Source organism: Argentina anserina, chromosome 6 (genome assembly GCF_933775445.1).
Source record: "Argentina anserina chromosome 6, drPotAnse1.1, whole genome shotgun sequence".
NCBI lineage: Eukaryota > Viridiplantae > Streptophyta > Magnoliopsida > Rosales > Rosaceae > Argentina > Argentina anserina.
This window is the reverse complement of record NC_065877.1, coordinates 34,256,989-34,269,765: the sequence shown is the minus strand read 5'-3', so window position 1 is coordinate 34,269,765 and position 12,777 is coordinate 34,256,989. Positions and strand designations below refer to the sequence as shown.

The following is a 12,777-nucleotide window of genomic DNA, read 5'->3' as shown; positions in this document are numbered from 1 at the left end:
TCTTCGATTGTGCGATTCAGATTAACTTGCGATCTCGGAGACACCCAAGAAAATGTATATATGATTCTTGTTCTTCCAGATTTTATTCAGTTTGAATGAATAGCATTTAGAATTAAGATTTTAACTTGAAAGTGGTTAGTTATATTTGATCGATTAATAATCATACTTTCTGTGGTCGATAGGCAGTCTAACAATTAATTAAGAATTATACATCAGCTGAAAGGCAAGTATTTTTGGTACCCAAGTCCCAAGAGAAGTAGACATGCTCTCTGGCCCTATCCATACATATCTCTCAAGTGTCAAGACTCAAGCACCGCACATATATACCTTTGCAGTCAGAAATATATATACATATACTCTCTCTTTTTTGTTTTTTGGTCTGAATATACATATACTCATGTATGCAGTTACACACACAGGAAAGATTTAAAAGTTGCTGAGCTTCTTCCCTAATTAAGGCCTGCATGAGTGAGGCATGTGATATTTTCACAGCAAAGCCAGTACAAAACAACTGTGCAAAGAAAGAGCTAGCATGGGGGTGTGGTGGTGGTGACAGTCATTGCAATTATATTACAAGCAGCAGTGATGTAGTAGACTAGTAGTAGTATTGGAAAAGCTTATTAAAGAGAGGAATGGAACGGGTATACGTAGTAGTAGTAGTAGTAGTAGTCCCAACAAAATCTGAATAAATTTTCTGAACCCGATAGCTACATAATATCTGGATGAAATGGACAGCACCACCCTTAACTGGTGTCCCTCACCAGTCCTCTCGATAAGTGACAAGGTTTCTGAGGAGGGCAAGTCTGCCATGTGCAAAAGCCAAAATGTGAGGGGTCTCGGCCACTTTGGATGCCTCCTCCTGCTGTGCCCATTTCTTAACGTCCTTTCTATTGTACGTGTTGGCCGGTAGAGAATTATAATTAGGGGGAGTACCGACGTCGCCATGTGCTAAAGCAACCGATGGATCGGGCAAGCTAGCTAGCTAGCTTAGCAAAGCTGTGCTGGTTTTCCCAGATGAGGTACATATATGTGGGGAAGATGTGTGTCATGGCCTCGTGATTATGGTAAACTCGATTAGGGTTGCCGTTCAATAAATTTTGTAACGTGGAGTACTTCAGTGCTTGCTACTAATAAATCCCAGGGCCCTATGCTTTAACCACAAGAAGAAAAAATTCCATATATGTACAAGTAAAAGGACTAGCTATTCGATCAAGCAATAATTGCGATCTCTGTGTATTTGGTTCTTTAGGTAGAACTTGATCGCAATATGAGTGAGTAGGATCATGATCAGAAGCAGATGCAATTAATAAAGGTCGAAGGGAACAAGATAGAATAGAACTCTAATTAAGCAAATTTAGATACTGTCATTACAAAACAACTACGAGCATGCTCTTTGAGAAACTAAATTACAGTACTAATCATCAGTGAGCTTGCTCTGAGTTTGTATTGGAGTTTTTAGTTCCTGATTTGACCTAACAGTACGAATATTGAAGTTACGCATTTCCCTCAAAAGAAAAGATAAGGTTATTCGTGTCTAAACTGGTAACCTGAAGGAGATGAAGATGAATTAATTGCAATCATCTAGGGTTAGCTAGAAGGTAAATTTTTCTTACTATATTTGCCAACTTTTGGTTACGTACGAATTGCGGGGTACAATATATTTGAGCAACTTAATTATCCAGGGTTAGCTACCAGGGATTTGGATTCGGTGTGAACCAAGCAAATCTGAAGGATCTGGCATGATTCTCTGGTAAAGTATGAGGCTTAATTGAGGCTCCTATTTGTCAGAGGATACACTCCAAAACTACGATTTTTTCAAGGTAGCTAGGCAACCCGTAGCGATGCATGCACATAAATTGCTGATCGCCAACCAAAAGCATAATAGATACAGTTTCTTTCGAGTAGTTCCTTGTCGCACGAACAACTAAGACCATTGCCGGAAGAGATGAAATTGTTTCCTAGGACACTGAGAAACAATGTCCGACCACCGAGGTCGACAACCTTAACCCATCGAGGACCATCAATACTGTAGTCCAACCTGAACATTCGGAATCCTTCCGTTTTACATAATTTAGTAGTATGAATGATGCCTCTAGCAGCCGGCTGAAGAGTTACCCTAAGGTTATGGAAAATCATAAACAACTCCTTTGACGCAGAATCTTTTGCTAAGAAAGGTATATCCCCCGTGTAAGTGACAAGCTCGAGCCGTCCATCCTCCGAAGGAATTATTTCCTCATCCAGATCGATACGAAAACTGGGCTCGGATGATGCATAACTAACTTTCAGCCGTGTATCTTGGAGGGCCGCCCCGTTGGCATATGAAATGTGAAACACCATTATAAAATCTGATGCAAGCTCAGTGGCAGCATATACTTTCTCATCGATGATTTCGACGTCAGGAAACTTGAGCTCATCCTCTCTAGCTTCAACCTCAATAACTGTAATAACCCTAAATTTCAAACAACATTTGAGTGGATTTGAATTCTTTAAAATTGTGGAATTTAATTAGAATTGATGTGTTTGGTTATGACGATAGGAAACGAGTAACGGATACATTATCGGAATGTTTTAATCGAAAAACGTTACGTTTCCGAACGTTTATATCGACTTTTAATCCGTTGCTCGATTTCGAAAACTTTCTTCACGGAAGTTGTAGAGCTCGTTGATACGAGTTCATGGATATGTGACGCGTTCGAAACGGACATCGTACGTAAAAGTTATTCGCGTCGGAAGTTAGTTTCCGATTTGGAAACTAGTATATAAAGGGAATTTTTGTAACTAGGGTTTCCATAACAGGAAACCCTTTTCTTTTCCGCCGCATCCTCTCTTCTTCTCTCTCTCTCCCACCCGACCTTCCCTCCCCTCTCTGCCTTCCGAATCGCCTCCCTCCCCGACCTCCGTCCTCAGCCATTCGTGGCTAGCACCGCCGCTCCCTATACCCTCGCAAGATCCCCTGCAAGCAGCCCGGTCGTCACGCAGCGCCTCCACCTCTCTTCCTCTTCCCGAGCTCACTCCCTCACCCTCTCGGTTCACCACCGATCTCCCTTCACAGGGAGACGTGGTCCTCACCGCCGGCCTAGGAGGCGTCGCAGCACCCCTCACAAGAAACCCCGAAGTCGACTCGCCCTCTCGTGCCACGCCCGAGCTCCACCAACGTTTGCGTCTTCTGCTCCGTCGTACCGAGCCTACTCCGGTGGTTTTCAAGCCGACTGAGGTGAGGGTTAGTTTAATTCGGTAGTGTTGATGCTTAGATGTGTTTTGTGTGGTTGTTGGATTCGTATTGAGGAGATCGGAGGAGGAGAGCTTGAGAGGGGGATGCCGCCGCCTTAGGCGGCGCGTGTGGGCAAGTGGAGGGGGCTAGGCACGGCCTAGGACCGTAGGAAGGAAGAGGGGAAGGAGGGGGAGAATTTGGAGGCGGCGGTGGCGTCACACGCTCCGTGGTTAGCCTCGGCGCGTGGGCCCCACGCGCAGCCGGCCGGAGGTGGCGCGTGTGCCACACGCGCCGCCGTGTGAGGCGGTGTAAATAGTTTCGACTGAAAGGGTATTTTGGTAATTTACTGTGTAACGGTAAATGTAAATGTAAATTTTATTTACGTATGGTAAATGTAATTAAGTTTTACCTACGGTAAATGTAATTATAATTTACTTTCAGTAAATGTAAAAAGTAAATTGTAAAAAGGGTAATTTAGTAAATGTTTATTTACTGAATTTGTATTTACATTAAATCGTACGTATACGTACAGAAATACGTATTAATATTTATACGTACAGAAATACGTATTTAATATTTATACGTACAGTAATACGTATTTAATATTTATACGTACAGAAATACGTATTAATATTTATACGTACAGAAATACGTATTAATATTTATACGTACAGAAATACGTATTAATATTTATACGTACAGAAATACGTATTTAATATTTATACGTACAGAAATACGTATTAATTGAATATTGTACAGTAACCGTGAATAGTGAACAGTGAACAGTAACTTCGTATAAACCAAAATTGCTGAACAGTAACCGTATATTACTGTTTTGGCATTTAAAGGTTTACGAAACGATTCTAAATTCTTTTCTTATTCTTTTAAGGTGATCGTTAAATCGAGGAAAGGAATTAGCATCGCGAATTGTGGAATTACGCTCAAGTCAATAAGGTGAGTAAAATCTCACTGAATTACGAATCTACCCTCGCGGTGATTCAACATTTTTGCAAGTGTGTTTATTTAATGAATTACAACATGTATATAACTTAGTGGACTACGTATATATATAGTATAATGGTAATAAATACATATATATATATATAGTTCATTAAATTACATACTGTTATTAATTCATTAAAAATAGTCATTTCGGTGACAGAAAAATTGTGCATGTGTGATTTTAATGGTACGATATGATGTGAGATTATCGTACGTAATTTTTCAGGTGTTTATGAAATATGACATGTATATGATATAGTCGACTATGTATATATTGTATAAATGGTAAATAAATACAAATATATATAGTTTGCTATATAATATACTGTTATGATTTTTATATGATATATTGTGAAAGTTTTAAAACGTACAATATGATGAGTGATTATTGTACATGATTTTATCACGGAAAATGTGAAATATTGTGATTTGTCTTCGGACGTGATGTGTGGTACAATATGATGTGAGATTATTGTACATGTGAGGCAAGTCGGAACCTAGCCTTTGGCCGGGCGAAAGTTACGATACAGTTAGAGCTCTAGTCTGTCTGCCATAGTACTGCATGAGGTAACGGGTGGTTATCTGATCATGGGTACTCAGCTTGTTTTGGATGTTGGGTGGCGGGTGGTTGCCCAACATCAGCGGTATACTAAGTGAGGGGTAACGGATGTGTACCAGCGCTCATTAGATACCATTTTGTGAAAGTATTAGAGTAACCAGATGGGTTGCTCGTTTTCTCATGATTTTTCATTATACTGTGTTGATGTGGAGTTGTGTCTTTTATGAGACTTGAGTTATTTTAATATTTTACTCATACGAGCTGCAAAGCTTACCGGGTTTGTGTTGCAATCCCGGTGCACCAATTTCAATGGTGTAGGGGATACTTCCGCAGGTGTTGAGTAGTGGTGATTGAGTGACGACTCCGAAGACTCGAAGTCGATCGCATCCAGTCGTGGTGAGGTTCCAGCGTGGATTGTGTGTGTGATTTGGTGTGATTTTATTTGTGAGGTTGTTGTGAGGATTATACAATTCCATTTGTTATATGTTGAATTATCATTTGAGTTTGTAATAATCGGCTTGACTGAGTTATATTCTAAACTCAGATGTGATCCGCTGCGACATTAAAATGATTTCGATTTCATTGAGATTATTGTTGTGTTTAACGATTTTAAGATTTTGAGTTTGAAGCTCGAAATTTTAGGGTCGTTACAGTTGGTATCAGAGCCTAAGTGCGTATTTGGCGATTATCAATACCATCCGGGAGCGATGATCCGACTGCAGGCGGGCTCCCATCACATACTCCCCGGTATTGATATGTCGTCGGGTACGCGAGAGTGTTAGGAGCCATACCTCACGGTTTGGTCCTCTAGGGAGTATTGTGATGATACTTCGATGATCTTTAAGTTATAATCTTTGGATCTGTTTTGGCTGAGTTCGAGATTTCTTGAGTATTGACTAAGTGTATTGTTTTTGAAGGTGATGAACGGTGACAAGGGCCGAGGACGGGCGAGAGGCCGAGGTCGAGGTAGGACCACAGGCCGAGTCCGCAACGTGGAGAACCTTTATGAGGAGGCTGCTCCACAGGTAGAGCAGGTAGGCCGAGGTCGAGGTAGGGCCACAGGTCGAGTCCGCAACGTGGAGAACCTCTATGAGGAGGCTGCTCCGCAGGAGGAGCAGGATGAGCCAGCTCCTGCGGTTAGAGATGACGGTCGAGTGTTGAAGCTGATCAAGGATATTAGTGCACTGTCAGCTCCGACATTTCATGGGGGACTAGATCACATGGTAGCTGACCATTGGATCGAGGGTATGGAGGCTTATTTTGAGTTAATGGAGTGCACAGAGATTGAGAAGAGAAAGATAGCTACATTCTTTCTCAAGGGTGATGCTCTAGATTGGTGGAAGAGCATGAGACAGACTGTGGATGTGTCTACATTCACATGGGGAGATTTCACCACCATATTCCAAGAGAAGTATTTTCCAGCCTCAGTACAGGAGGACTTAGAGTTGGAGTTTCTGGCATTGGTGCAGGGAGACATGACCATTAGAGAGTATGATGCTCGATTCTCGCAACTGTATCGGTATGTCAGGCCTATGGGTGCGACTGCTTTAGCTCAGAAGTATCTACGTGGGCTGAAACAAGAGTACAAGACCATGATATCAGTCCTTTGCCTGACTTCACGGGAGCAGATATTTGAGAGTGCTATGAGTTTGGAGCAAGCAGAGAAGACTCGAGTGGGTGATGTGGGGAACAGAGATGCGAAGGGGAAAGGCAAGGCAGTCTATACAGGCAGCGAGCACTCAGGGCAGAGGGATAGGTCATGGAAGAGGCCAAGACCCCACTATCAGGCCCCGATAAGTGCACCACCCCTAGCTATCAGGGCAGCACCAGTCAGACCATTAGCAGCAGTGAGGTGTTATGGTTGCAATGAGATGGGACATTACGCCTCAGCATGTCCGAAACCGAGGAGAGGAGGGTGCCACCGGTGCGGGCAGGTGGGGCACATAGCTCGAGATTGTACCCGACCACTTCCGGGTAGACAGGAACGGCCGCAGAGACAGCTACCAGCAGGCCAAGCTAGAGTGTTCGCAGTGGGTCAGCGAGACACAGGAGTGGAAGGTACATTATCGCTCTTTGACTACCTTGCTAGAGTGCTGTTTGATACGGGAGCATCGCATTCTTTCATTGCTAGTTCAGTAGTGGAGATGCTAGGATTGATTCCTACACCTCTCGGGGACGCCTTATGTGTCACTTCACCCCTTGGAGTGTCACTTGAGTTAGAGACAATCTGCAAAGCTTGTCCGATCTTGATTGGAAGTAGAGAGTTCTCTGCTTCGTTGATTGTGATTCCGGATCACACTTATGATGTGATCTTGGGTATTGATTGGTTGAGACCACAGCATGCTGTGATTGATTGTTTTGACATGGTGGTGTCATTTCATAGACCTGGGGAGCCAGTGTTTCGTTATCGTTGCCTCAGGTCAGATAACGCCATGAGATCAGGAGTTTTAGCACACGTGGAGTCGGGGGATCAGAAAGTGACTATCGCAGGCATTGTGGTGGTATCTGAGTTCGGTGAAGTGTTCCAAGAGATACCGGGACTACCACCTCGAAGGGTGGTAGATTTCTGCATTGATGTAGTACCTGGTACGGCACCTGTGTCAAAGGCGCCCTATAGAATGGGACAGAATGAACTAAAGGAGCTGAAGGTACAGATCGATGAGCTATTAGACCAAGGGTTCATTAGACCTAGTGTTTCACCTTGGGGAGCACCGGTGTTATTCGTGAAGAAGAAAGATGGTTCTCTGCGGTTATGTGTGGACTACAGAGAACTGAACAAGGTGACCATCAAGAATAGGTATCCATTACCTAGGATTGATGACTTGTTCGATCAGCTCAAGGGTGCCACAGTGTTCTCTAAGATTGATTTGAGATCCGGTTATCATCAACTCAGAGTGAAGGAAGAAGATATATCGAAGACAGCCTTCAGGACCCGGTATGGACATTATGAGTTTGTCGTCATGCCATTTGGTCTAACGAATGCACCAGCTGTCTTTATGAGTTTGATGAACCAAGTATTTAGCCCGTACTTGGATGAGTTTGTGGTGGTGTTTGTGGATGACATTCTGATATACTCCAAGACACAAGAAGAACATGTGGTGCATCTGAGAACAGTGTTGCAGACCTTGAAGGAGGCGAGACTGTATGCCAAGCTAGAGAAGTGTGAGTTCTGGAAAGAAGAGGTCAAATTCCTTGGTCATGTTGTCTCAAAAGATGGAGTACTAGTGGACCCAGCAAAGGTAGAGGCAGTGAAGAATTGGAGTCGTCCAAAGAACCCTACAGAGATACGTAGTTTCCTCGGGTTGGCAGGTTACTACAGGAGGTTTATCGAGGGGTTCTCTAGTATCGCATCTTCATTGACCAAGTTGACCAAGAAAGATACTCCGTTTGTGTGGACGGATGCATGTGAGGAAGCATTCAACAAACTAAAGACTAGACTGACCACAGCTCCAGTGTTGACGATTCCCTCTAGTGGTGGTGGCTATGTCATTTACAGTGATGCTTCACTCCAGGGTTTGGGCTGCGTGTTAATGCAGCATGGAGGAGTAGTTGCATATGGCTCGAGACAGTTGAAGATTCATGAGAAGAACTATCCGACACACGACCTAGAACTTGCGGCAGTTGTTTTTGCCCTGAAGATTTGGAGACATTACTTGTATGGTGAGAAATTTCAACTCTTTTCAGATCATAAGAGTTTGAAGTACTTGTTCTCACAGAAGGAGCTGAATATGAGGCAGAGGAGGTGGATGGAACTCCTCAAGGACTATGACTTCACATTAGAGTACCACCCGGGGAAGGCAAATGTGGTGGCCGATGCCTTGAGCAGGAAACCGAGAGGCGTAGTAGCTTCACTTATGGTCCAGGAATGGTTCATGCTAGAAGCTGCATCAGAGTTTGATTTGGTACCATCAGGAGGAGAACCGAGGGTCTTTCTTGGTAGTGTCACAGTGCAACCCACATTGATCACGAGGATCATACAGGGTCAGGCACAGGATAGACTCTCACGAGCTAAGTTGGCGGATCTTGTAGTTGATACGCTTGATGAGTGTCCTTCTGAGTGGAGAGTTGGACCCGATGGAGGGTTGAGGTTTGGGGCAAGATTGTGTGTCCCAGACTGTGATGATCTTCGAGAGGAGGTTCTTCGTACGGCACATCATTCACGCTATACGGTCCATCCAGGGAACACCAAGATGTACAAGGACCTATGCAGACAATTCTGGTGGAACGGTATAAAGAAAGATGTAGCAGAGTTTGTATCAAAGTGCCTTACATGTCAGCAAGTGAAAGCAGAGCATCAACGACCAGCTGGCATGTTGAAACCACTGACTATTCCTCTTTGGAAGTGGGAGCAGATATCTATGGATTTTGTGACCGGGTTGCCTAGATCGAAGAAGGGTCACGATGCCATATGGGTGATTGTCGATCGATTGACGAAGTCGGCTCATTTTCTCCCAGTGTCGATGAAGTACTCAGTGGACGTGCTTGGGAAACTATATGTGGATGAGGTAGTGAGACTTCATGGTGCTCCAGTTTCTATTGTTTCCGATAGAGATGCACGTTTCACTTCGAAGTTCTGGGGTGGTTTGCAGAAGGCGATGGGCACCACCTTGGATATGAGTACAGCTTTTCACCCTCAGACTGATGGACAGACGGAGAGGGTGAATCAGGTGATGGAAGACATGTTGAGAGCATGTGTGTTGGACTTCAAGGGTAGCTGGGAAGATCATTTGAGATTGATTGAGTTTGCCTACAACAACAGCTACCATTCTAGCATCGGCATGGCACCTTATGAGGCACTTTATGGTAGACCATGTCGATCTCCGATCTGTTGGGCCGAAGTTGGTGACGAGGCACTGATGGGTCCAGAGGTGGTTCAGGAAACCACTGAGAAGATCTCGATCATTCGGGATAGAATCCGGACCGCTCAGAGTAGACAGAAGAGCTATGCAGACTCGAAGAGGAGACATGTGGAATTTGAGGTCGGTGATCATGTGTTCTTGAAAGTTTCACCTATGAGAGGTGTAGTGAGATTCGGCAAGAAAGGAAAGTTGGCACCGAGGTACGTTGGGCCCTTTGAGATACTTGAGAAGGTGGGCGAACTAGCTTACCGACTAGCCTTGCCTACTAGCATGTCGGGCGTACACAACGTCTTCCACATTTCCATGCTGAGGAAGTATGTACCAGATGAGTCACATGTGATCGATCATAGCACCATTGAAGTGAAGGAAAATGCCACTTTTGTTGTCGAGCCGGTTTGTATCCTGGATAGATCCACAAAGAAGCTACGGAGGAGGGAAGTTGGGCTAGTCAAGGTGTTGTGGAGTCACCATGATGAGGGTGATGCATCTTGGGAGCTAGAGTCAGACATGATGACTAGATATCCACAGTTGTTTGTTGAGTGAGCTTGAATTTCGGGACGAAATTCCTTTAAGGGGGGTAGATTGTAATAACCCTAAATTTCAAACAACATTTGAGTGGATTTGAATTCTTTAAAATTGTGGAATTTAATTAGAATTGATGTGTTTGGTTATGACGATAGGAAACGAGTAACGGATACATTATCGGAATGTTTTAATCGAAAAACGTTACGTTTCCGAACGTTTATATCGACTTTTAATCCGTTGCTCGATTTCGAAAACTTTCTTCACGGAAGTTGTAGAGCTCGTTGATACGAGTTCATGGATATGTGACGCGTTCGAAACGGACATCGTACGTAAAAGTTATTCGCGTCGGAAGTTAGTTTCCGATTTGGAAACTAGTATATAAAGGGAATTTTTGTAACTAGGGTTTCCATAACAGGAAACCCTTTTCTTTTCCGCCGCATCCTCTCTTCTTCTCTCTCTCTCCCACCCGACCTTCCCTCCCCTCTCTGCCTTCCGAATCGCCTCCCTCCCCGACCTCCGTCCTCAGCCATTCGTGGCTAGCACCGCCGCTCCCTATACCCTCGCAAGATCCCCTGCAAGCAGCCCGGTCGTCACGCAGCGCCTCCACCTCTCTTCCTCTTCCCGAGCTCACTCCCTCACCCTCTCGGTTCACCACCGATCTCCCTTCACAGGGAGACGTGGTCCTCACCGCCGGCCTAGGAGGCGTCGCAGCACCCCTCACAAGAAACCCCGAAGTCGACTCGCCCTCTCGTGCCACGCCCGAGCTCCACCAACGTTTGCGTCTTCTGCTCCGTCGTACCGAGCCTACTCCGGTGGTTTTCAAGCCGACTGAGGTGAGGGTTAGTTTAATTCGGTAGTGTTGATGCTTAGATGTGTTTTGTGTGGTTGTTGGATTCGTATTGAGGAGATCGGAGGAGGAGAGCTTGAGAGGGGGATGCCGCCGCCTTAGGCGGCGCGTGTGGGCAAGTGGAGGGGGCTAGGCACGGCCTAGGACCGTAGGAAGGAAGAGGGGAAGGAGGGGGAGAATTTGGAGGCGGCGGTGGCGTCACACGCTCCGTGGTTAGCCTCGGCGCGTGGGCCCCACGCGCAGCCGGCCGGAGGTGGCGCGTGTGCCACACGCGCCGCCGTGTGAGGCGGTGTAAATAGTTTCGACTGAAAGGGTATTTTGGTAATTTACTGTGTAACGGTAAATGTAAATGTAAATTTTATTTACGTATGGTAAATGTAATTAAGTTTTACCTACGGTAAATGTAATTATAATTTACTTTCAGTAAATGTAAAAAGTAAATTGTAAAAAGGGTAATTTAGTAAATGTTTATTTACTGAATTTGTATTTACATTAAATCGTACGTATACGTACAGAAATACGTATTAATATTTATACGTACAGAAATACGTATTTAATATTTATACGTACAGTAATACGTATTTAATATTTATACGTACAGAAATACGTATTAATATTTATACGTACAGAAATACGTATTAATATTTATACGTACAGAAATACGTATTTAATATTTATACGTACAGAAATACGTATTTAATATTTATACGTACAGAAATACGTATTTAATATTTATACGTACAGAAATACGTATTAATTGAATATTGTACAGTAACCGTGAATAGTGAACAGTGAACAGTAACTTCGTATAAACCAAAATTGCTGAACAGTAACCGTATATTACTGTTTTGGCATTTAAAGGTTTACGAAACGATTCTAAATTCTTTTCTTATTCTTTTAAGGTGATCGTTAAATCGAGGAAAGGAATTAGCATCGCGAATTGTGGAATTACGCTCAAGTCAATAAGGTGAGTAAAATCTCACTGAATTACGAATCTACCCTCGCGGTGATTCAACATTTTTGCAAGTGTGTTTATTTAATGAATTACAACATGTATATAACTTAGTGGACTACGTATATATATAGTATAATGGTAATAAATACATATATATATATATAGTTCATTAAATTACATACTATTATTAATTCATTAAAAATAGTCATTTCGGTGACAGAAAAATTGTGCATGTGTGATTTTAATGGTACGATATGATGTGAGATTATCGTACGTAATTTTTCAGGTGTTTATGAAATATGACATGTATATGATATAGTGGACTATGTATATATTGTATAAATGGTAAATAAATACAAATATATATAGTTTGCTATATAATATACTGTTATGATTTTTATATGATATATTGTGAAAGTTTTAAAACGTACAATATGATGAGTGATTATTGTACATGATTTTATCACGGAAAATGTGAAATATTGTGATTTGTCTTCGGACGTGATGTGTGGTACAATATGATGTGAGATTATTGTACATGTGAGGCAAGTCGGAACCTAGCCTTTGGCCGGGCGAAAGTTACGATACAGTTAGAGCTCTAGTCTGTCTGCCATAGTACTGCATGAGGTAACGGGTGGTTATCTGATCATGGGTACTCAGCTTGTTTTGGATGTTGGGTGGCGGGTGGTTGCCCAACATCAGCGGTATACTAAGTGAGGGGTAACGGATGTGTACCAGCGCTCATTAGATACCATTTTGTGAAAGTATTAGAGTAACCAGATGGGTTGCTCGTTTTCTCATGATTTTTCATTATACTGT

The 12,777-nt window shown here is 43.2% G+C and overlaps 1 long non-coding RNA gene across 1 annotated transcript; it reads left to right on the top strand.

Moving 5' to 3' along the window:
* Window positions 1–4,098: 4,098 nt before the first annotated feature.
* On the top strand, window positions 4,099–5,720 carry LOC126798118 (uncharacterized). Its single transcript, XR_007672492.1, has 3 exons — window positions 4,099–4,165; window positions 5,091–5,168; window positions 5,690–5,720. It is a non-coding gene; the product is annotated as an uncharacterized LOC126798118 (long non-coding RNA).
* The last annotated feature ends 7,057 nt before the right edge of the window (window positions 5,721–12,777 follow it).